The following is a 25,751-nucleotide window of genomic DNA, read 5'->3' on the forward strand; positions in this document are numbered from 1 at the left end:
AAAAAACTGGTGGTTTTCTGGGCCAGCAGGTGGCTCAGTAGTTAAGGTGTTGGAATTCTCACATGCCCAACCATGGCTTGAGTCCTGGGCTTGATGGCTTGCTTTCTCTCACTCTCTCTGGTAAAACTCATGTGAAAAACAAATAGATAAGTCTTAAAAAGAAAAACTGGTGGCTTTCTTACAAAGGTTTTTCCTATAGCTAAAAACCAGGGTTTTTTCCCCACATCCTAGTTTTCAGGAATCCATGTATTTTCACGCTGTTTCTGTTTTAAATGTTGTTGATTCAAAATTATGTAAGTCTATTTTAATATTTATACTCTGCATATAAAGGCAAAAAATTCATTACGTAACATTTTTAGGTTATAAAATGTGATTCAAAAAGACATAAATCACAACTCCCTCTTTAGAGGCAACTATCATGAAGATGTTTAGTGTTCTCTGTGTCTCCATCTATAGTTAAGAATATATTTTTATCTACATCTACTGGATATATTGGTGTCAGATTTTGCATTGAAATCTGTATCCTGCTTTTATCACTTGACATTATCATTCAACGAAAACATTTTTTTCTCTGACAATATCCCATTCTATAAACGGAGCATAATTTACCTGACCATTTCATATAGGAAAGTTATGTTTGCATGTTTTACCTGGGACAGGAGGAACATAATGCTTACCTATATGTGTCTCATTTCTATAGCACTCTGTCAAAACAAAGTGACCTTTAAGGAAAAAATAGATGGGAACGCACTGAAGAGAAAATCCATAGCACAATGTAATCCCATTGTTTCTGGACCTAACCTGCTCACGATTTTATTAATGACTTGGATGGATGTGTCTGTGGGGTATGCTGATCAGCTGTGCAGATGGCATGAAACTGATAGAAATAACAAACATGTTGGATGATGAAATCATAATCCAAAGGGATCAAGCAGGTTGAAATGATGAGCTAAATAGAAGAGGACGTTTTTAAAGGGATGAATTGAATTTCCATAGCTGAGGTTTTTTTAAATTCATAATATATGATACAGAATTGATACAGAATGTGACTCAACAGAAAGCTCATGCAAAATAAAAATAACAAATAATAGACAATGGTAGAATATTACTGACACAGAAGTTAATGCAATTTTGAGACTTTTTTTTTTTGGAGAGGTTTTTGCTATAAGGCTCGTTGCTCGCCAGAGAGATGGAAAGTAAGAAATCACCCCTCCAGGGGGGATGGCCATGCTGCAATCCCTTCTCCTTCATTCTCCTCTCGGGATCCTGGGAAGGCATGCACACATGCCTGGAGCCACAGTGTCTGGGACTTGAACCATGGTTGACTGCATGGGAGTCCAGTGACATAGCCATTATGCCAACTGTTGGTCCCAATTTTGAGACATTTTAATAAAATATTATGAACAGGACTGGCAGGTGACTTAGTGCCTAAGGTGGCTAGATCCCATATAGATGACCACACTGTTTGAACCCCTGACTCAGTGGTTTGAAAAACATGCCCAGCTCATGTGCATACATACAAAAATCCCAAGAGAAGAGTGGAAGCAAGGGGATTGCAGTATGGCCTTCCCCTGTAAGAGGATAATTTCTCACTTTCTCTTGCTCTCTTGCTATCTTTGTCTCACTCCAATAGGTGCCCATGCCCTATAGCAAAATAAAACAATGAAAAAAAAGCCTGGAAGTTGAAGGTTCATTTCCCTCTAGGCCAAATAGGTTAAACCAGGAGTGTGTTCAGTTCTCTGCTCTATACATGAAGACAAATATTTCAAGTGGGTTGCAACCCAATGGAAAGTCCTCATGATATAAGCAAGAAGTCTCAAAATATAATATATAATGTTTGAAAATAATAAAGACATTTAGCCAGAAGACAAGAATACTGAATTGATTTGATAGCTATATTAAAATGTGTGGAGGGACTTAGAAAGAAGAATTTGAATTGTCCTAATAGACTTGTTTTGTGTTCCATGAAAGCAAAATTAGAACCAGAAAATGATAGTTATAAGAAGATTAATTTTGGCTTAACACAAGCAATGTGGACCATTATGTAACAGTATATAACAATAATGACTTTATATAATATTTATTTGATCAAAAAATATAATGGACCTCAACCTACCTCAGGAGTTCAGCAATTTTCAGTCTTGAGCTCTTCAAACAAAAAATTAATAATCATATAATCAGCTATATACTTCCCCTGCATCTCATATATGCCAATCACTTATTGCTACTATTAATGATTCTAAAAATCAATTTTAAGCCTCATCTGTATCCCAAATTCTAGACACAAAATCACAGCCTCGTCTTCATTGTCACTATTTTGCTGTTTTTCAACTGGGGGCACATTTGCCCCCTCAGAATTGTCCCCAAACAGAGAAATTTTTCGTTGGCTTGGTCAGAACAACTAGGAGGGCTGCTACTGACACGTAGTGGGTAGAGGCCAGGTATGTTGCTAAATAGTCTATAATGTATAAAGCAGCCCCTATGACACAGAATTACCCAGCCAAAAAGGGACAAGGGCTCAGAAACTCCTCTACATGTATGGCTAACAGGTAACAAACTCAGCATAACCAAGTCCAAACTCATTATCTTCACTCTATTGTCCTGCTTAGCCCCTTAAAATCTCTTTTAATAAAGCTTCATTGCTATTCTTGTTATAATTAATGCCCATCATTTTGTTGTTGTTGTTAATAGGCACATGCACTCACCAGCCAGAATAAGAGAGAGCGAGAAAGTGAGAAGTCATTCCCCGGGGGTATGGCCGCACCACTATCACTTCTCCTCCAAGTCTCCTCTTGGGATTTTGGGCATGTGCACACACTTGTCCAGTGTGATTTTCAAGCTGCTGTGCCTCCAAGTGCAGAATCAGTCATGTGGGATCCAGGGCTTCAACCTCCACACCACCTGCTAGCCTAGTGCTGTCATTTATTACCCAATCACATAAGCCAGAAATCTCAGACGCGTCCTTAAAGCCAGTTTTTCTAACCTTCTCTTTTTGAACATATTTATTTATTCTCTGTTTTCTTTTTCATTTCTTAGTACCAGAGAGCAGGTGCACTTGCCAGAGAGGGAAGTAGGGGGAGTGTCGCCAAATGGGGGGTTGTCATGCCACAATACTTTACCTCTATTTGTCTATTCTGTCAGCATTTGGGGCACATTCTGACACGTGTCTGCATGGTTTCCAAGGCAATGTGTTCAGGATTTCAACTGTGGAGTAGACCACAGGAGGTCAGCCATGCCTAGGGAATCGCTATCCATGGTGCTTAACCGTTGTGCTACCCGCCAGCCATCACATTGATTTCTTCCATGGGTGGAGAGGCAGAGAGTGAGATAGAGATACAGCAGCCTTAACCAAGTCTCAATGCCACCCTCCACCCTGTCGCTTCACCCAGTCCCAAATCATGGGCCACAAGTCTGAGCGAACTGGCAGTCCTCCCGTGTGGGTCTGCTCCACAGAATTTACTGCTATGCCACTGCCCAGACCCAATTTTACCCTCACCCCTTAACACCAAATTGTCCTGAGCCACTTCTAAAATTTCCCTCTAAATCATCACCTCTTTTCCATCACCACTGCCACTGATAGTTCTGTCCCACATTTCTCCCAACAAGATATTTTTCGAATTCACCTTTCACATTGTTGCCAGGATTATCTTTCGAAAACACAAAAGCAACGGTCCTGTTAGTGCTTACAGGAACCACAAAAAACCTCCGTTACCCAGGGAATAAACATTCAAACTCTAAACAGACTTGGAAGGTGCTAAATAATCTGTCCCCAACGGTCTTATCTCATACCCTTGGATGCAAGATTTGTTCTACTTTTGATGTTCTTTTAAATGCTGAGAGTCCACAACTCAATATGTCTCCCTGGTGGTTGAAAGAAATAGTAGCATTCACATTAAACATGCTGCATTGTAATGCTATGCTCATATTAACATCTATGATCTTGTTTCTGATGAGTCTTTCAAGTTCTCGCCTACAGAGAACATGTCAAGAATAGAAAACACAAAAAACCTCTTCACTGCCATCGTGCTAATAGCCATTATATGTCATGTTTGTTAATTAAAGGCAGACACTAGCAACTATTTAAACAGTCTCCTTTGTGATTTTTAAAATATTTAGATTTTGGGGCCAGTAGGTGGCATGGTGGTTAAGGGCACTGGACTCCCACATGGCCAAACACAGTTCTAGTCCCAGGCCTGACAACTTGCTTCCTCACTTTCTCTCTTTCTCTCTCTCTCACTCTCTCCCTCTCTCTCTCTCATTCTGTCCCTCTCTGGTCGAATTAAAGCAAAATAAATAAATAAAGTAAAATATTCTTTTAAAAAGATTTTTAAAAAATTAGATTTTACCAATAAATGCTCCCAGTGATCAGAAATCCAAAATACCAATACATGTTATATCTTCCTACTGCAGGAGTGGGAAGATCATTGTATATGCTGCATTTTCTTTTAATGAAGTTTTAAAACATCTTCAGGGAAGATTACAAAGTAATATGTAGGAACCAGCAGGTGGCATAATGGTTGTCACTGGACTCCTACATACTTGAACGCAGTTCTAGTATCAGACCCAGAGCCTTAAAACTCACACTGGGTCCTTTCAAGTTAGTAGCACTGAAAGAACAACAAATATTTGGGGCCAGCAGTTGGTGGGATAATGGCTCTGTCCCTGAACTCCTATGTAGTTGATTGCAGTTCAAGTCCCAGACTCAGTGGCTTAAACTCATGCTGGGTGCATGTGCATGTGTGTCTAAGATCCCAAGAGAGAATGGAGGAGAAGGAATTGCGGCGTGGCCATCCCCCCTGGGGGTGGTTTCTCACTTTCTCTTTCTGTCTCTCTGTCTCTCTTTCTCTCTGTCTTTCTGGTGAGCGCACATGTCCTATAGCAAAAACCTCTCCACACACACACACACACAAAAGTATAACAAATATTTAATTATCAAATATATTCAGCCAGGGTGAAATGATTGGACACGCAGATGGCTAAACATTAAGCGTTAAGGAAGACCTCATGAAATGTATGTGAGCATACTGTCCATTGACACACAGTAAGGGTCTATGAATCTCAAAGTCACTCTTTCTTTCTTTAAAGCCAGAGGTAGCATGCACTCGCCAGAAAGAGAAGGGGTTGGGGAAGGAAGCACCCTACTGGGTATGGTCATGCTGCTGTCCCATCTCCATTTCTCATCCTCTCAAGATCTTGAAAGCCAGCTGGGGCCAGAATTCAAATTGTGCTCAGCCATGTGGGATCTGATTCCCTTAATTCCTAGACCATGGGTTCAGCATGACTATCTTTTTCTTTCTTTCTTTTTTTTTTTTTGAGAGATTTTCACTGTAGGGCGCGTGCGCTCGCCAAACAGACAGAGAGAGACATAGAGACAGAAAGTGAGAAATCACCCCCTGGGGGGATGGTCACGCCGCAATCCCTTCTCCTCCATTCTCCTCTTGAGATCTTGGGCATGCACGCACACGCGCCTGGTGTGAGTTTTAAGCCACCGGGTCCGGGACATGAACCGCAGTTGACTACGTGGGAGTCCAGCGACATAGCCATTACGCTAACTGCTGGTTCCCTATCTTTTTCTTTTTTAAATTGCCAAAGGGTGTGTATGTACTCCAGAGAGAGATAAAGAGACAGAGAAAGAGAGAGTGAACCCCCCAGTGGGATGCGGTCCTCTTAATCCTTTCAGAATTCAAGGCACGCACAAGTACCTACCAGGGCCAGGATTCAAACTACAGTCGACCATGTGGGATCTAGCTCTCATTACCACCAGGCAATGGGGCTGGCCTGGCTCTAAAGTCACTTTCAGTAAGGCAGAAAGAGGCTCATCCATAAAAAGTGTACCCAAACCTATATATTTGCTTTAGAATTTGGACTAATCTAGTCAGTCACATACACAACATTCAATCTCCTCATGTGTAAACTGAATCCTTCCTAAGGAGACCATGCTGTCGGCAGCCAGCAACAAAGTTAGGTGTTCCAGAGAGGCAAGTCTGGGTTGGCAGCCAGATCTGCACAAAGCAGAGAGTTCTCTAAATAATAAAGAGTTGACCGTGATGGCAAAAGTCTTCTCGCAGGTGCAGATGCACGTATTTTGGAATACAAATAAACCCTTCCAGCGGGTCCTCTGACCCACAACCACTTTATTTCCACTCAGTGTTCATCTTGCCAGAGTTCTTCCCTCAGCCATCTCTGGACTCCAACCTGGTCCAGGTGTGGAGTGGAGTAGGACAATAAAGACTGCATGGAAGAAGACACAGAAACCAAGCAAAACAACAAAGAGTGGGGGGAAGGGGGCGTCAAGGCCCTTCTGCTACAAAAAGGCCTCGATTCCTGCCTTCCACAATATCATTTGATGCCTTCCTCCGGATTCGATACCTGAAAATGAATCCTCAGGCATGCATTGCCGATAGTTCAGGCTGTAATGAGCTGTCCTATTGAAATGAAGTCCACACATCAATAAAGATACCTGTATTGTCACTGCACTGCACGCTTATTCCCTGAATGTTTATTGGCTGATTTTTTAAAAATTTCTATTAGTCCCCTGCATTTCACAGTTATCGTTGTAAGAAATTAGCTTTGATACAATTTAATTTCTGATCAACTTCTTTTTTTATTATTATTATTATAATTTTTTTTCCATCACAACACACAAATGAATTTTCCATCCAAAATACACTGTGCATTGGCTCAGTCAAGCACATCAACATACATGTTCTCAGCAAATAATTTCCCAATTCTTATGTCCTGCATACCTTGCCTTTTGTTTTGCCATCCTTGATTCCCCATCCCCGCCTCTGCTATGACCCATCCTCCTCCAACATTGTCCCTGGCATCCACGGTTGCCCTCCATGCCTCCCCCCTCCCCATTCAAATGAATTTCTGATCAACTTCTAAGGAACTGCTGCACAACGCCAGATTTGGAACATTGCATTCTCTACCTGTCATACAGGAAATTTCCTACTCAACTCTCCTTTTTATAGTAAAATCTAAAGTAGTAATTGATCAACTTAAGGACGGTTTTAGGCAAAAATAAGCAGAGTAATTTCTCAGGCTCTGCAGTATGCTTATCAGTAGCAAATGAAAGTTAAAAATACAGCAGACTAATTTGCAAAGCATCATGTCTGATATCTAGCCTAATGAATATACAGACCTAGATTTTTCTCATTCTCCTCAAGTTATGTGAATCATCAAATCAGCCAGACAGTATTATCCATTTCCTATGGAAATGGATTCTTTTTCATGTCTCAAAGACTATGCATAATCTCTTCGGCCACTTGTAATTCTCTCAATCTTACAGTACTGGAAACAATGGCTATGGTAATGCTCCATTATCTTTTTCCAGAAACATTTGAACATGGAAATGTGAAGCAATTTGAAGACTACATTGGCAAAGCTGGAAAATATATATTACAACAATATAATGGTAAATGTGAAAAATGTCTCGGAAATGGACATAGAGATTGATAAAAACATGCCAGAATAATTTATCACAATTAATTGTATTCCATTGTTTCTCTTAAACATCTTTGCCACAGGCATGTACACTTGCAAGAGAGAGACAAAGAGAGAGGGAAAGTGAGAAATCACCCTTGCAACCCTCTTATCCCCATTCTCCTCTCAGGATTTTGGGCACACACATGTTTTTGTTTTGTTTGGCTGGTTTGTGTCATAGGACATGTGCTCTTGCTGAAGAAACAGAGAGACAGTGAGAGACATGTGCTTTGTAGGCTGTTAGATCCAGGACTCTTACTGCAGAGTTAGCCATGTAGGACCAGCCCTCTTAACCACCATGCCACCTGCTGTCCCCAGCTGCTTTACATTTCAGTACATGGGCACAGATTTTACAATAGTTCATAGAAAAACTTATCATGAATCTAGTTTATTCTAATCTAATACAGTGAATTCACTTAGCTGGTTGAGAGTGAGCCTACCTTCTCATACACGAGGTCTTCATACAATAAGCTCCCTTTGACAATGGCAAGACGATTTTGCATAGAAAGTGACAAGGAACACGATTGCCACCTGGAAAATGCACACACAGGCCAGACTAGAAGGTGACTTGCAAAACGAGAAGAAATGAGGAAAAAGTACGCTAAAATTGGTAACTCAAACTGGATAGTACAAAACTGAACTGTGGCTGCAATTACTGAACATTAAAAGAAAAGACGTATCAGGTGAAATTCCAAAGTAAACAAGAAGTCCTTCTTTAGGCAGAAAGTCACTACTCAAGAATCAAGTAAAATGATCAGCATGCATATTTAGTCAGAAATATATATACCTATACACACACACACACACACACACACACATATATATATATATATATATATATATACAAATTGCAGTGTATTCATATTTCTTACCATTGAGATTGTTAGGTAAGCATCCCTTCCAGGCAAGGTTTACTTTTTTGTATTATTTATAATCCATTTAGTGTTTGGTACAAAACTCTGCATTTTAATAGCACATACCTCAAGGACAATAATAATAGATGCTCTGAAATATATACATGAAATCATGCACAGAGAAAATCATACTGTAAGATAATTCTTTAAGACTTAACAGAAGTTTTTTTAGTTTCTGAGTGTGGTTGGTCAGGGGTTGAAGTTGAAAAAGCAAGTAGAGAAAGTCAAGAAAAGAGCAAAAAGATAGTCAATTCAGATTATTCAAATGAAGGAAAATGATTTTAAAAGTTAAAAATAAGAAGACAAGGAGGCCTGGAGGCCGGCATATGCCATGATGGTTAAAGTCACTAGACTCCCACATGGCCAACCATGGTTTGACTCCCAGACCTGGTGGCTGTCTCTCTCTCTCTCTCTCTCTCTCCCTCTCTCTCATCAAGATTGAAAAATAATCATAATATATAAATCATTCTTTAAAGAAAAGAAGAAAACAAAAAGGCCTGAGAAAGCCTCTCCTGTAGCTGAATAAGAAGCATGTAGTACCCTACTCTGCAAAAAAAAAAGAAAAGAAAATTATATATGTATACATGTGTGTGTGATATATATACATATATGTGTGTGTATATATGTGTGTATATGTATATACATGTATATATATATGTGTGTATACATATGTGTGTGTGTGTGTGTATATATATATATATATATATAGAGAGAGAGAGAGAGAGAGAGAGACCTGAGCTATGTGCATAACTTGCATAACTTGTCTGCAATATTTACTAAGGAAGATTTCAATAATGACTTCTTCATATCCAAATGGCATGTATTCTAAAGGCAGTGACCAGCTTTTCTGTCTCCATTAAGATCAACATAAACATGCAGGCTTATAGAGAAGCAGGAAGGATTTAGCAAAGGGTTTACCTAAGAATTTCACAACAAGGCAGGGAACCAGCGCAGAAGGTTGGATTAACAAGGGAAGTTATGACATCACTTCTTTGAAATTGCTCTGAAATTGTTGAGATTCTCATCTCATCTTGAAAATCACTTTCAAGCTCTCCTTTAGCCCTCTAAGATGTTAAGATTATTATGTTAAGGACCAATTCAAATATACAACCTTATGGAATTCAAAGGTTATATTCAACCAGAAAATGCCTTGTCAATAATCTAGGAGTGTCACTTTCTGCTCTGCCAAAATACCTAGCCTCCACTAAGTTTATTATTCAGTAACAGGCCCACAAAATTAGTTGGCGTAACTTGAAGTATTTCTTTTTTTAATTATATATATATATATATATTTCTTTTATTATTCTGTAGCTAAAGATATACCAGGATTTTCATACTTTCAATAACATTTAAAAAGTATTCATGGCAGGCAGCTTACCTATTCCTAACAAAAATGCAATTTTAGAGATCATTGGTATTAGAAATATTTTCTTCAGTACACTTTTCAAGAATCACATAAAGTACCTATAATACAAACAAAGCAAATGTTCTAAAACCTTTGGCATCATTTTAATCAGGTAGCACTAGTGAACATCTTTCATAGAAAACTTGCTTAAACTCATAAAATGTTTCTGTCAATATGAGAAATAATGAAAATATAAGTTGAAAAGTAATTGGTTAGAAAGCTGTTTCTTGAGCAGTGTCTTTGAATAAAGCAGGATATTTGCCCTCTAGGGTAGGGCACTTTATGTGTATGTAAGATCAATTTCCCAACTGCTATCCAGTTATGAGAGGCTGGGAAAAACTGTACAAAAATACAGAGAAGGAAGAAATTAATTTTAAAATATTCCACTTAAGAGCCAACCCCATGGCATGATGGTTAAGGAAGCTGGATCCCATATGCATAATCTAAGTCCCTGACCCAGCGGCTTGAAAAACATGCTGAGTATGTATGTGTGTATGTATGCCCCAGATCCCAAGAGGACACTAGAGGAAAAGGAATACCAGTGTGGGTGGCCATCCACCCTGGGGGGTGACTTCTCACTCTTTCTCTCTCTTTCTCTGGTGAGTACATGTACCCTACAACAAATTGAAAAATAATAATAAAAAGATATTCCACTTAAAAAAAGTCAAACCAATAATTCAAATCAGATTTCTCAGTTTAAGTAGCGTACATGTGATTATAATACACAAGCATCAGGAATTCAGTGCATTTACTATTTTCATAATCAACCTACTTTAAAATACTTCTTATCTTGGCAAACCTTTTTTAAAAAATAATTATTTTATTTTATTGTATTCATCATAATCACATGAATTTAATTGAACAGAGAGAGACAGAGAAAAAGAGACAGAAATTGAGAAAGCAAGCCACCCGGTCCGGGACTTGAACCATGGTCAGCTATGTGGGAGTCCAGTACATTTACCATCACACTACCTGCTGGCTTCTTGGCAAGCTTTTACTGTCTGCATTTAGATTTAGCCCATTTTATACTTCCTTTGCTTTCAATTTCAAACCTCTTTAGTGTATTTCATACAGAAATGACCTAAGAAAAGAAAGCCTTCAAGTCCTGAGTGATTTTACATTCTGACGGCATCCTTCCACGCTCTCCCACAGATAGCTCTGTCTACTTAAAACCAGTAGCTGATGACTGCCACATCTCCATGCCTCAAACTTTTCATCTTCTCTTCAGCCTCATTTTTCTATTTGCTTCTATCTGTGGTTTTCATTTAATATCTCATCAAAATCACCAAGAGACCTGGTTAAAAACAGAAACAGTGACCCATCTCAGATTCCAAAGCTAAATCTTTTGGACTCACGTCTGGACATAAGCATAGTTAACAAGCCTTCGGAGAGCCTCCTCAGCCCCCAGGGGATACTCAATCTCTATCAGTTTGGGGAACTACTTTATGAGATACAAATCAACCTTATTGCTAACATTAACCTCTAGGATAAATATCTTTGGATCTCAATCTCCATGTTATTCCAATTAATCTTCAGAAAAATTCTATGCAGTGAGTGTTAATGTTTCTATTTTACACCCAAGAAAACTGAAGCTCAAAGAAATGAAGTATCGTGAGTTAGGACACTGACAGAATGCACTGTCGACTGCATGATGGGACAGAAAACGTGTCCACCTAAGACTTATGCTTGCATCCTAGCAGTGCCACTAAAGCAGCCTCATTTTCTCATTCATCCTCCTGGAGCCCTGATAATCACAGTAAAATGAAGATGAGAGTGCTGATCTTTGGTGGTCGTACAAAGCAGAGCTTGGTCGCTCAAGAAATGCTAGTCCATTTCCTCGTGCAAGGCTATGTTCCCTTACACATGAGCCCGCTTTTCAAATCCATCTTGATTTGCTTGGCTCTCCTTCTGAAAAGAATGCATTCCCACCTTGATCAGCCCTATTATTAGATGTTAATTAGTCATCTAAATATGACTATTTCAGAGATACATCTGTTATGTAAAGCAACATAGTAAGCCTGTTCAAATAGGCTAAAATCGAAAAGACTAGAAGAATTTTAAAAATTCGACTATTCAACAAAAGCAAAATTTAAATGAAACTATGCTCTGGCCACATAGTATTGTATCATGCAGGCTACTAGAAATCATAATATTTAGAATTGTGTCCAGTGATAGGATGGAAACACACTATTATTTTTTTTAAGAATTATTTTATTTGACTTTTATTTATTTATTTATTTTCATTTCACCAGAGAGGGACAGAGTGAGAGAGAAAGGGAAAGCGAGAGAGCAACCAGCTAGGTTCTGGGACTTGAACCGTACGTAGTCTGCTATGTCGGAGTCCAGCGCTCTTAAACCACCATACCACCTGCCAGCCCTATGCCCAATTATTAATAGTAGTTACACTTGGTGGGTTAATCATGATGCTTCTTGTTTTCTTTGCAATTTGCCTGAATTTAACACATTTTTGTCAAAAGTTTTTTTAGAGTGAGAAAGAAGCAAACATTGTTTAAAACATCTATAACTGTAACACATATAAATAAAACACAATAAAGAATGTTACTAACTGGGGCCGGCAGGTGGCATGGTGGTTAAAGGCACTGGACTCCCACATGGCTGACCAGAGTTTAAGTCATGGACCTGCTGACTTGCTTTCCCACTTTCTCTCTCTCTTTTCCTCTCTCTCTGTCTGTCTCTAAATAAATAGTTTTAAAAAAAATGAATGCTGCTTTTAATATGTGGGTCTCACTATCATTTGCTTCCCTTTTTTAATTTTAGAATTACTTATTTAATTTATTCATTCATTTATTTTAATTTTACCAGAGAGAGAGACAGAGAGAGAGAGAGAGAAAGTGAGAATGCAAGTCACCAGGTCCAGGACTTGAATCATGGTCTGCCATGAGGGAATGTCCAGCACCTTAACCACCGTGCCACCTGCCGGCCCCCTTGCTTCCCTTTTTATCCTGAGACCCATAACAAGAACATATTTTGTACAAGCTTGCTTTACTTTCTAGTAGGTCTAACACTATAAAATGTTCAATGAAAGATAAAGATTCTCAGATCCTCAGAGATGATGCATAATAGAAGATTTTCCCTGACCATATTTGACTTCCATGGGGATTCTACAAAGAAAATATCTGCAACAGAAGGCTCTGAATTCACAGAACAAACTGTTCTTAACTGCATGAGGTTAAGTTCCCATTTACATGGGAATGAGCCTTCCCCAAATCAAATTGCAATAACCTCATTCCAGCATTTATACATGTCCACTCTGCCCAGAGCACTGTCCGATATCTTTTTACTTTCTTTATTCTTTTCTCTGTGACCCTGGGTAAGCAACTTACCCTTCTCAGGCTTCTGTTTCATACAAAAAGCAGAACGATCATAGTATCAACTTGATAAGTTTGTATGTGTCTGAGGACTAGCTCAGTTGGCCTGGAGAAATCCCTGGAGTAAAGCCTTGGAGTGGTACTAGAATAATAAAAATAATAGATATTATTTTTAATCTTAACAACTACTTTTAAGAGGCAGGTACATAATGTCCCCTAATAGTAGGCAAGGACACAGAGACTGAGAATTTACTGTTTTCCACTTGTCGATGGGAATAAGAGCCAAATGCTACTGATATCGAGGCCCATGCATAGTCGTAAAACCATCATGCAATAGAAAATCTTCACAGATCGTTACAAATCTGCTGTAGGCAAAACACTAAGCAACACCAGACCAGACTCGGTCCTGCCTATAAGTCTAGGAGAAGGGCAGATAGGTCTTCCAGGGTGAGACCATGATGCCGTGCATGGTAGTGGAGAGAAGGGGGCAAAGTGCCCCTAGAGAGGCCAGGCAGAGCTACCTGGAGGAAGCGACACTCCATCAGAGATCTGAACGAGGAGAGAGCCAGTGAGCAGGTAAGGAGCCACAGTCAGCTGGCATTTGCTCCCTGGTGTTCTGTGCTGGAACTCCAGAGCTGCCAGCACTAACTTCATGCCAGGTGACAAATGATCTGAGTGCCCACAGCTGCAGCTGCCGTTTTCTACACTCTCCCTCCTACTTCCTTCGCTAATGAGCCTGAGACCAGAGAAGAATTCGTCTCAGCAGCAAAAGCTCATCCGTTAGCCTTTGGTCCAGAGACAGGAGAGAAGCCTCGGGCCCTGTGTTACTTTCCCCTAGCACGTGCCCACAGAGCATTTTTACCCATCTTGGGAGCAGGTTGTGGTACGCTCATCAATAGGCTCATTATAAAAAACACAGTTTTTCCCCAGGAGCAGCTCAGAAGCAAGAAAATATTTTTTTGGATGATTTATTTTTTTATTTAATTTTTTACACTTATTTTAGTTTAACCAGAGAGGGACAGAATGAGAAAGGGAGAGAAAGAAAATGAGAAAGCAAGTCACCAGGTCTGGGACTCAAACTGCAGTTGGCCTTACGGGAACCCAGTGCCCTTAACCACCACACCACCTGCCAGCCTCAGTATGTCAGTATTTCTAAGCTTCCGTAAGGTTAGTTCTTCCTGCTAGGGAATCTTCTGGCTTCCCCTCACTTTCAGCAGTTCTGACTTGGGAACAGTCTCTCTGCAGTCACCCAACATCCCAGAGACAAAGGTAAGCTAGATGACCATAGGTTCTGGCTGTAAATCGCTTTACCAAGTGAAGGTCACATTTGTACCTTTGTAAGTATCTCCATATTTCAAACCTTTTTTTAAAAATGTTTCATTTCAAAATGTTAGTTAAAGGGAACAGTAGTGTGTCACACATAACATTCTCAGAACACAGAGCTGTTAAAAAGTCCTCTATTTTGCCCTAAAGAAGCCAGTATAGGGGCCAGCAGGTGGCGTGGTGGTTAAGGGCACTGGACTCCCACATGGCTGACTACAGTTTGAGTCCTGGACCTGGTGGCTTACTTTCTCACTCTTTCTCTCTCTCTGTCTTCTCTGGTCAAATTAAAATAAATAAATAAAGTTAAATAAAGTGATTTAAAAAAAATAGAAGCCAGTGCTGTCTGACTACATCCACTTCTTTTGTGTGGAAAAAAATTAAGAATGTAATCTTTACTTGACTGTCAAAGAAAGTAAAAGAATAAACTGAAGTGTTGTTTGTGGCTGTAAGTGTGTTGAGTATAACGGGGAGAGTCAAAAGGAAGCATGAAATTCATCTTCACCCGGTAAGGAATTTGTAGTATGGTTGGAAGGCTAAGGAAAAGCCATGTTAAACTCATTCGTCAACACTGACTACAGAAAACTGTACCATCAGAATGCCAGAGGGAGAAGGGAGCTGTTCTCTACTCCAAGGAAGGACAGTATAACATGGGCTCGAGTCCTGGAAAAACTCCCAGTATTTGTATATATTGTGAATTCGTGTCATTTTGAATGTCCAGCCTTCTGGCTAATGATAATTTTTTTAAAAAAGCTTGGAGAATATTTTCCAGGGTGTGGTGTGTGTATTTTTCAAAATAGCCATTTAAAGGAAATCATATACTCTCCTTAAATAAGTTTCTAAAAGTGTAAGTTAGGGAATCTTGACCAAGCCAGTTCTATGAGAGGAAGAAAAGCCTATTCCTATTGTCTTTAGAACACAATGACTTGAAGTCAACCACTAGGGGGAAAATCCTGCAGTACACACTGCAGTACATTTCTCTGACACAGAGTAGCTGGCGTTGTTTGAACAAGACAGGCTTCCCCAGTTCCTTAGTCTCCAGGTGAAAGTCTTGGCCCAACTGCCATGTCTGCTACCTCCTCTCACAGGCTGAAAAGACAGTACAAACAGCGAGTCCAGCAGAATGGAGACCAGGGTTGGTGTGATGGTTGTCATCTTGCCACCGATGAGAGGAAAAGGCCTGACTTTGTGCAGAGAAGCTTAAGGTGAAACGGAAATCCCACATTCTCCATTCCACTGACACATATAAAACCAATCCATATATATTTTTAACCTTAGGAATTCCACCCTTGTATGTTTTTAGATAAGTCACAGAAAGGACAATTAAGATATTTGAATCGTCATGACAGAAGAACGGTCTCTCCTAGGCAACCTGGGAAACTCTGGTGTTTATTTTTTAAAATTGGTTTAGTGACATTGTTTATTTGACCTTTCACATTGTAAGACATTATGCAGGCATTTATAATTCAACTGAACAAATCATATCTATAAATTCCTTTAAACTATCTGCTTCTTTGCATTTCCTATCAAATGGAAAATAATATTTTTCTTTATGAGCTTCTTCACATATGCCTGTTATTTCCATAAAAGGTATAGTTTTCAGTACACAGGGACAGAGGCCTACTGCTACGTAGTAGGGGCTATGACCCCAAACAGTCTATCTCTGGTTCCCCAAATACTATGGAGGCAGATGGCCAAGGATCTCTCAGATGAAAGCTTGCATTTCCAGCATTACAAAAAGGCTCTCGATTCTGACCTAAACTAATTTACAACTGGATATCTGAAGCATTCTTGCAAGGAGTAACCACATGTTACAGGGTGCAAAGGCCTTCTTCAAACTGTCCAACTATTGCCTTGAATTGGTTTAAGGTGTTTTAAATACCTACTATGTAGGCTGGCAGGTGGCATGGGTGGCTAAAGGTGTGGATTCCCACACAGCCAACCATGGTTCAAATCCTGGAACTGGTGTCTTGCTTTCTTGCTCTCCCTTTCTCTGTCTGTCTCTCTCTGGTCCAGTTAAAAAATAATAATTACAAATGGAATTAAATAAATAACTCTTTAAATAAATAAATACCCACTCTGTCTCTTGTATGAATTTGCATATGAATTGGTCAATTCAGCCTGTATAATCATGTGGTTTATAATTATTTTTAAAATCCCTTTTAAAAATAGGAAGGCAAGACTATTAACACGAAAGGTTAAAAAGAGGAGGTCAGCCATGGTGACGCCACAGTAATGCAAGGCTCCGCGATGTAGAGAGGTCTGGGGTTTGTGTCCCGAGGGCTTCCTGTACATGCCAGGTACGAATGCCCACAATCCTGGCTGGCTAACGCTGGGGTAGATTGCAGCATGAAGACCCCATTGGGGTGCCTGTCTCTCTCTCTCTCTGTCTCTCTCTGTCTCCCTTGCTTTTAAGAGCAATAAAGAAACTTAAAGACACAGAGTGAGATAAAATACCAATAGCGTGATTCCAGAGAATTTGCTTGTCATCACCTGAGCCATAAATGGAAGCTAATGGAACAATAGCTTAAACATTTGGTCATTTTTTAAAGAGTTACTCAAATGTATGTATTCATTCATTCATTTTAATTTGACAAGAGAAAGAGAAGGTGAAAATGCAAGCCACCAGGTCCAGGACTGGGACTGTGGTCAGCCGTATGGGAGTGTCCAGCGCAGCACATTAACCACCACACCACCTGCTGGCCCCCACTTGGTGAATTTTTAAGTGTTAGTCATCTATGAGCATCATGATGAAAGACATAGAATCCTGGTCTTGATTCCGTTTTATATTTCTTTATTCATTTAGTCATTCTATAGATAAACATTTTTTTCTAGAATTTTTAAGCTCCAAGATGTAATATTGAAATACAAGCACACTGTTGAAAATTATATTCTGCTATGGTAGACAGATGATCAATAAATCATAAAGTTATCCTAAAACTCCACGCAGGCTCTCACTGCTTTGCAAAGAGAATCTAATGTTTCTAAGAGTACTGACTGTCTGTGTGGTTAGTGACACTGGAAGTGACCTGACAAGGAAACTCAAATTTCTCACCCTGACGTTCAAGGACATCTCCCTCGCTGTCCCACTGACTGGTATCCCATTGTCCTCCGCTGCTCACCTCAGAGACACATGAAGGGAGGACTCAATGCAAATGACATATTTGTCTAGAGTATGTCTCTTTCCCATGATCTCATCATTACACCTACCAGAATTATTTTTTTCTACTCATCCCTTGAGAAAGGGGCCTTCCAAGAGAAAGCCCGTTTTAATGCCCCTCAGCACAATCTCCCCCTTCGTTTCATCACTACACACCTTACGAGCACCACTCTCTATTGGCATTTCTTTTCTTCGAATTTGATAGTGCATTTACATTCACAAACATGCCCACCCTTTTCATTTGACTGGCAACTCTCTGAGGGCAGGGACTCAAATTTCTAAGTTTTCTTGGAACCTCAGGCTTTTTTCAGTACACCCTCTTCCACTGTCAGGCTTCCATTCCTCTCTCTTACGTGGAATGGTGTTACCTTTGCTTGTGTGCTGAGAGCAGCACGTAAAATTCAGCTGCTGCTTCCTGTACAACTTCTGTTAACAGGGAGTCCATGCATGCGTCTAAGCAATCTAACGTCAGTCTTGGGGTAGTAATACCAGGAGGACCTCAACCTGTTATTTTCATTTTATTGCTGAACCTTTGAATCTTCCAATTTTTTGGTTTATTTCTAATATATACTTCCAGGCAGTACTCTCAAGTTTTCAGAACTCTTGCAAACTCTACATTTAACATTACTGACAGTGTAGTTTTTTTGTCTAAGCTTCCTATCCCCATATAATCACCTCAAACAATATGTCATATTCAAAATATGAAAACCAACCTTTCCTTATAACTTGAAAACATAGAAAACTAAGGGCACGACTGAATGAAACTTGGGAAACTTAAAATATAACAGTGAAACAAGCTCTTTCTTTAAACTCCAATTTAATTTTCTCGACCATACATGATCTGCATACTAAGTTATCTAGACAGAAATATTGTATATGAAGGTGCACAAATTCATTCATATCTGGCACAAGGAGATTTCTAACTAAAAAACATCATTTTGCATCGAGGTCATATATACATGTTATCGTAAACATACCACACACATTCACATGGCATATATAGACTACATGAAATGGACATACACATGATAATGTATTTTCATAATTAATATTTTCATAGCTACATAACGTACTTTGTGGCACACAGATGCTAAAATATTGATATTTTACAGGTGTGTGAAATCTACACCTACAGGTAAAATTGCTTTACTATCAAGTCCACGGTCATTAATCATATATTTTTTGTCATTGTCTTTTAAAACTCACGTCTGTTAAACTACCTAGTAATATAGTTTAGGAGTATCTTCCTTCTTTTTCTCTAAAGAAGAAACATAAATGAAAAGTATTTCCATAATATGATTATGTTTCTTTAGACTCTCGCTGGAGTCACATTTCTATTAATAAACCATGTTCTATAAAGCTTTTATTATATCATGTTGGAAAAAATGAAAGTCCCCATGATCCTGGTGAAAATGAAATGGGTGTATACACATAGGCACAACCCAGGACACAGAACGTTTGGCACACAAAGGATGATCAGACGGGGTCCTACCCAGCACAATTGCATTGAGCAGTTTCTATTGCACGTACCAGCTCTGCTGCCCACGATCCATGCTGCTTTTAAATATTAGAAAGCAATTTACACTCCAAGTGCTGCCCGCTTAAGTTCTTCCTTTTGCTCTTAGAAATGGAAATACTTGTACAGTGAGTGACGCCTTGTTGCAGCTGCCTCCAGAGTCCTTCAGAAAACCACCTCGGAGCGCTCCGGGTTAAGCCCTGCCGCTCCAAGCTCATTCTCCCCAGCAGCTGACAACTGGCCGGTCGCTGGGCAGAGACAGCGGGCACCCAGGGCGCCATCTGGAGGCGACTTGAGGAAACGGCAGCAAATTTAGAACAACTGTGGGTGGAACAAGAATGTCAACACATGCTTTGTTAAATAAGCATACTGGTTTTATTTACACATTTCTGTGCATGCAAAAAAAAAAAAATACTCCCCCCGACAAAAGACAATAACACTTCATTCTATTGCCTATGGATGTGTGATTTATTTCATCCTTTGCAATAAGTAAAAAGTGTGATCTCATTTATACACGAACATCAGGAGATGGCAAATCAATTTTCTGCTTCTCCATGACTCGTTTCAAAGGAAAAATCATTAACACCAACTGCTAACAGAAGTTTCCAGGATCTTGTTATTTAACTCAAAGCTTCCAAAAGAAAAATCTATTCCTCTGAATTAACATTATGATGAATGTGTTAAACATACTTCAAAAAATTACAAGCCTTACTGACGTGAGTCTGATAAAAAGGAAAGGAAGTTTTAGTTATAGTTCAGGTGATCAAGTGTTCCTCTGACTTTAATATTTCAACCAAAACTCATTGAATTAATTTTCCTCTAAATAGAGCCCTAAGCTTCTTTTCCCCAAAGAGGATCATTTGTATACCTGAATGAGAAACAAGCTTAATGAATTGAACAGGACATTTTAAGGTTTATCTACTGTGATAGCCATTGAAAAAAATATGATTATGGCATGCTCCTGTACTTCCTAAGATCAGAGTGAACATGCTTTGTTACCCGTCCATACCAGCTTCTGCCATTAATCAAGATTTTAAATTTGACTTTTCTTTTAAAATTAAAATTCCTCTTTGAAACTTCTTAATCAGAGACCCATCTAAAATGATTGTGTATTTCTCCTAGAGAATGTGGACTACAGCTTGATTATAACTCCATGGGGTCCCTTTGGCAGATAGAAATTCTTAATCATTGCTCATTAGTACTTGAGAATTTCTGGCAAACATGGAAGAAATCTGTTTCATCAACAGTTTATCTCAACCATTTATTTACATATGTGATACATGAACATATTAACTTCTGGGGCTGGCAGGTGGCAGGGTGATTAAAGGTGCTGGACTCTCACATGGCTGACCACAGTTCGAGTCCCAGACTTGGTAGCTTGCTTTTTTGCTTTCCCTTTCTCTCTCTCTGTCCCTCTCTGGTCAAATAAAAAATAATTATAATGACAAATGGAATTAAATTTAAAAACTTCTAAAATATATATCATTAGAGGTGTTTTAAAGAAAGTAATTTTTCTTTCCTTTTTTTTTTTCTTTCCTTTTTATTTATTTTTTTGGCAGAGGGCCTGTGTGCTCTCCAGAGAGACAGACAGATACTGAGAGGGGAGATGGAGGAAGCATCCCAATAAGAGGGGAATGTTCAACTGCAATCCTTTCTCCTCCACTTCTGCATGTTATTGAGGTTCAGGACATACCCAGACACAGGCATGCATGTGCACACGCGCGCGCACACACACACACACACACGCACACACACGCTTCCTGTGTTTTTCAAGCTGCAGGGCTGGCACTTAGACCATTCAGTAGGCCATATAGGATCCAGCTTTCTTAATCACTAAGAGCTGGTCCAACATTTTTCTTCTAAATAGAGAGAACATATACCAAACATTGAAATGATCATTTGGGGAATGGGTAAAGTCTCTGAAAGTATGGATTTATTCTGATTTGATGAAAAGGAATGTAATTTTCATGTTTCCCTTCCTTCAACCATTAGAACCATGGAAAATGAAAACATTAATTGATTCCTAAATTGCATGACTTAAATACTGCAATGATTTTATTAACTAGACATGTTTATGTTGCCTAGCTGCCTGACCATAGACCGTCACACCCAATCAGTCATGCTCTGTGATGGTTCAGCCCTGTTACACCAGGACTGTATACCTGACCAAAAGGAGCACTCGGAGGGCCAGCAGGTGGTATGGTGGGTAAGGTATTGGGAATCTCACATGGTTGACCAGATAGTCAGAGTCCCAGATCCATTAGCTTGGAAATCTCATCGGGCACTTGTGGATGCATGCCCATAATCTTGAGAGGAGGCTAGAACGGATTGGAGCATGGTCATCCCTGCTGGGTTGTTATTTCTCATTCCCTCTCTTCCCCCCTCTCTCTCTCTCTGTGGAGTACACATGCACTATGGAAAAAAAAATGTTTGTGTTGCCTTACTGGACATAAATTTTAACTAATGTAGAAGAGAGAAGTTGCCAGGTAGTGGAGAATACTGCAATTGAAAGACTCAGTGGCAATTGTGAGCTGTGTGCTAGCTGAAACAAAGAAAGTTACTTCGCAGGAAAAAATAGTGCAGGCTCAAAAGGAAGTACGAATTAGACATAATGTCCACTCATTTAATGCCTTCAGTGGGTTCAGAGGGAGTCCCTACTATGTACTGAGCAGTTTTTGAGGTGCCAGGCATACAATCACAAATTACACAAAGTCCTTGTTCTTGTGAAAGTTCTTTTAGTGGGAGAGGAGTAAATGTGTTCCACCTAATAAATTATCCATTATTAGGCAGCACGACTGCAGAGATAACAATAAAGCAAGATAGAAAGTTTAAGAGGAATAGAGAAATTGCTTTTGGTGAGGTGATGGGACATGGTCAGGGGTGCCCACTTAATCCTGTGTCCTTTGTACAGAAACTCAAAGGCAGCGAGCTGCTAGCCAAGCTGATATCCATGAGAAGAGTGTTCTGTTCAGAGCAGCCAGCAGATGCAAAGACCCCGGGATATGTGTTCTCCTCCTGAGCTGAAGGAAAAGCGAGGTGGGAAATATGGCCAGATATGGCCAGCCTGGTACGAACGAGAGAGCACATGATAAGGTATGAGGTCAGATGTAAAGCAAGACAGAAGACCATAGAGGGCTTATGAACTTGAATAAAGACACTGGCTTTTCCGTAGAAAGATAAGAAGTCTCTAGAAGGTTATTAGAAAATTATATTATAGGTACCAGCAGTTGGTGTAAGGGCTATGTCGCTGGACTCCCCCATAGTTGACCGTGGTTCGAGTCCCGGACCGGGTGGCTTAAACTCACGCCAGGCACTTGTGCGTGCGTGCCCAGGATGCTGAGAGGAGAATGGAGGCCATCCCCCCTGGGGGGTGATTTCTCACTTTCTGTCTCTCTGTCTCTCTCTGTCTGTCTGGGGAGCGCACACGCCCTATGGCAAAAACCTCTCCAAAAAAAGAAAAAAATTATATTATAAGGTCCAGCAAGTGGAGTGGTGGTTAGGGGCCCTAGACTTCCACATGGTTGACCATGGTTCAAGTCCTGCACCTAGGGCTTGCTTTTCTACTTCCTCTCTCTCTCTCTGTGAGTGTGTGTCTCACTCTGGTCAAACAAAAAAATAAAGTTATATAAAATAAATTAATTATTTTGAAAACAGAAAATTATATTATAGTTAGTTTGTAATAATCACTCTTACTGCTTTAGAGATTAGATGGGAAGTGACTGGTGACAAGGAAACCAGGGCCCAAAATATGGCACAATTTCCAGTTCCGTTTCCCATAAAGTTTGGTTGTGTTTGTTTCAGTCCTTTACTTCCATGAGATGACTCTATGGATCCTTAAAGTAAACTATCCTTCTTTCCTTAAACTAGATCTTATGGGTCTGAAATTTTCATCAAGTGAAAACTACAAGTTCCACATGATTGAAAAAATCCAGTCCAGCTCAACTGGCAACAGATAATACATTTTGGTTGGTTCATCCCATCACAGTGAGTGGTGTAAGAGGTCCTCAAAAAGCTCATAAAAAGGGGCCAACAGGTGATATGATTAAGGTGCCAGACTCCCACATGGCTGACCACAGTTCAAGTACCAGACCTGGCAGCTTGCTTTCTCACTTTCCCTGTTTCTCTCCAGTCAACTCAAAAAATAAATAATTAATTAATTAAATAAAGTAATTCTAAAAGAATTCATGAAAATGCATTTTTTTTAAAAAGCTATGCTTGAGTTTTTTTTTTTTTTTCCAAAAAGTTTACTTCCAATATAAAGTCACACTTCCGTTTTTCCAAAAACTTTCTGAAGTCCCCTAATACGCAGTAGGTCCCTGCATGGATTAATACTAACAACTCCAAGAAATGGCAGAAGTACTCAGAACAAGATATCTTAGTTTCTTATGTTTTATGGCATAGGAGCTTAAAGGCAGTATGCTTTGTTTTTTTCTAAAAATTTATTTTATTTATCTTTATTTATTTATTTATTTATTTTTTGAACAGATAGGGACAGAGTGAGAGAGAGAGAGAAAGATGGAAAGTCAGAAAGCAAGCCGCCAAGTGTGGGACTCAAGCTGCGGTTGGCCATGTGGAAGTCCAGCGCCCTTAACCACCACGCCACCTGCTGGACACAAGCCAATACGCTTTTAAAAACATTTCGCCCTTTAGTAAATGACAGAAAATGCAGTCCAGCCTTTGGGGCACAGTCAGCAGCGTACTGGACTGTGGAACTGGAAGCCACACGCAGACCAATTCGAGACCCTGGCCTGGTCGATCTGAAAGCAGGCCAGCGGTGTGTGTGCATGCCCAAGACCCTGGAGGACTGAGAAAGGAGACTGTGTCATGACCTAGTGCTGTGTATCGATCTATCTTAAACTAAAATAAGAAAGAAAATGCTTTAACATGGAAAGGTGATGTTAGTCCATTATTTTTCCATGGTCTTGCTGTTTGTTAACTCCTGCCCCCTCCCATTGTAAAAGACTTTATAGTTGACTTCATTCGAAAGGCCATGAAAAATAGTTAAAATATGCAATACATGTACAAATGATACCTCCGTGTGTGTATTTATGTATGTACTCTAATAAAAAACTAGAAATTAATACGGTCCTTGTGAAATTTCGTTTGCGTTGCTTTATCTCTGATGTGTGGAGGCATACCTAAAGTCAAAGACAGTGTAGTAAAAAACAAACAATAATAGCTGTCTACAAAATGTTAAGAAAGAACCATGGGGTCATCAGAAAAGTCATGCTATATTTTTCTGTCATGCAAAAATGCTTCCTGACTTTTCCGATGACACACATATATCCTAACTACTCTTTTATTGATATTGCATGACAATATTCATTGAAACATGCATGTCACAAAAGATTAGTCTTTAGACTATTTGCTTTAGAAATTACTGACACTAAGAAACAAATTCAATGTTTTATAATAATCTTGTTTTATATTTAAAATACAAGGTTGTACATAAGATTTCCATTCTCTGTGAATTCCCATGTATGATCATATTAAAGCTTTTCATTTTGTCTTACAGATAGAGAGGGAAAGAACTTTTCATCAGGCTTTATATTTAAATGAGCCTTATTTCAAAATATTCCTTTGATAGTCCTGTCAGTTTTCAAAAATTTAAAGGCCAGGGGAAACACGATTTTATTTGTAAACATCTATTTGTACAGCTTGGCTCTCTTTACTGATACCAGTACTAGTCCTTTATGATGTAGCTGGTTTTAAAATTAGCAGGTTAAAAGAACACATAGGGGACAGGCAGGTGGCATGGTGGTTAAGGCACTGGACACTCCCACGTGGCCAGCCATTATTTGAGTCCTGGACCTGCTTTCTCACTTTTCCTCTCTCTCTCTCTTTCTGATCAAATTAAAATAAATAAATGAATAAATTTAAACATTAAATAAATAATTTTTTTTTAAATAAAAGGACACATGGACTAGTAGTTAGCATAATGGCTATGTTGCTAGACTCCCATGTAGTCAACTGCGGTTTGAGTCCTGGACCTGGTGGCTCAAACTCACGCCGGGGGCATGTGCATGTGTGCCCAAGATCCTGAGAGGAGAATGGAGAAGGGATTGTGGTGTGGCCATCTCCCCTGGTGGGTGATTTCTCACTTTCTGTATCTCTGTCTCTCTCTGTCTGTCTGGCGAGCGCATGCGCCCTATAACAAAAAACTCCCCCCCAAAAGAAAAAAAAAATAAATAAAAGGATACATTAAAAAACTTCAAATAAACTCCTAAAGGGATATCCAGGAAAGCTAATTAAAATAGTTTGGATATTTTGGAAATAGCTTCCAAGCACTATAATGCCCTCTAACCTGTTGTCACGTTAGTACTTACCACAGATTCTATAGTTTCCTGGTATACAGTTATGGTATCCGTTTATACCACTGCTCCTGCAGCACTAACTCATCTTTTCAAATCTGACCCTGCATTGCTACAGATGAGTTTCTTCGTAGGAATCTATATTTAACTCAACTAAGTAGGAAGTTCAAAACTTTGGGGATAAAACCAAGACACATTAATGAAATGCAGAAGTTTTATCTTACTTTAATTTTTTCTCATTATTTAGATTTGTCTAAAACAACTGTAAAATGAGCTTCACTGCATCACACTAATCTCTACATCACAGACAA

General features: G+C 39.4%; 1 long non-coding RNA gene across 2 annotated transcripts in view; it reads right to left on the reverse strand.

Annotated features, from left to right (window-relative positions):
- LOC102497394 (uncharacterized) overlaps positions 1-19,346 on the reverse strand; it is a 211,185-nt gene extending 191,839 nt beyond the window's left edge. For both annotated transcript variants that reach the window (XR_001370484.1, XR_334790.1), the window contains exon 1: positions 19,144-19,346. This is a non-coding gene — a long non-coding RNA (uncharacterized LOC102497394). The remainder of the gene's footprint in view (positions 1-19,143) is intronic.
- Positions 19,347-25,751: the final 6,405 nt, after the last annotated feature.

The sequence above is a fragment of the Tupaia chinensis genome, unplaced genomic scaffold, assembly GCF_000334495.1.
Source record: "Tupaia chinensis unplaced genomic scaffold, TupChi_1.0 Scaffold000281_1, whole genome shotgun sequence".
In the NCBI taxonomy this organism is placed as follows: Eukaryota; Metazoa; Chordata; class Mammalia; order Scandentia; family Tupaiidae; genus Tupaia; species Tupaia belangeri.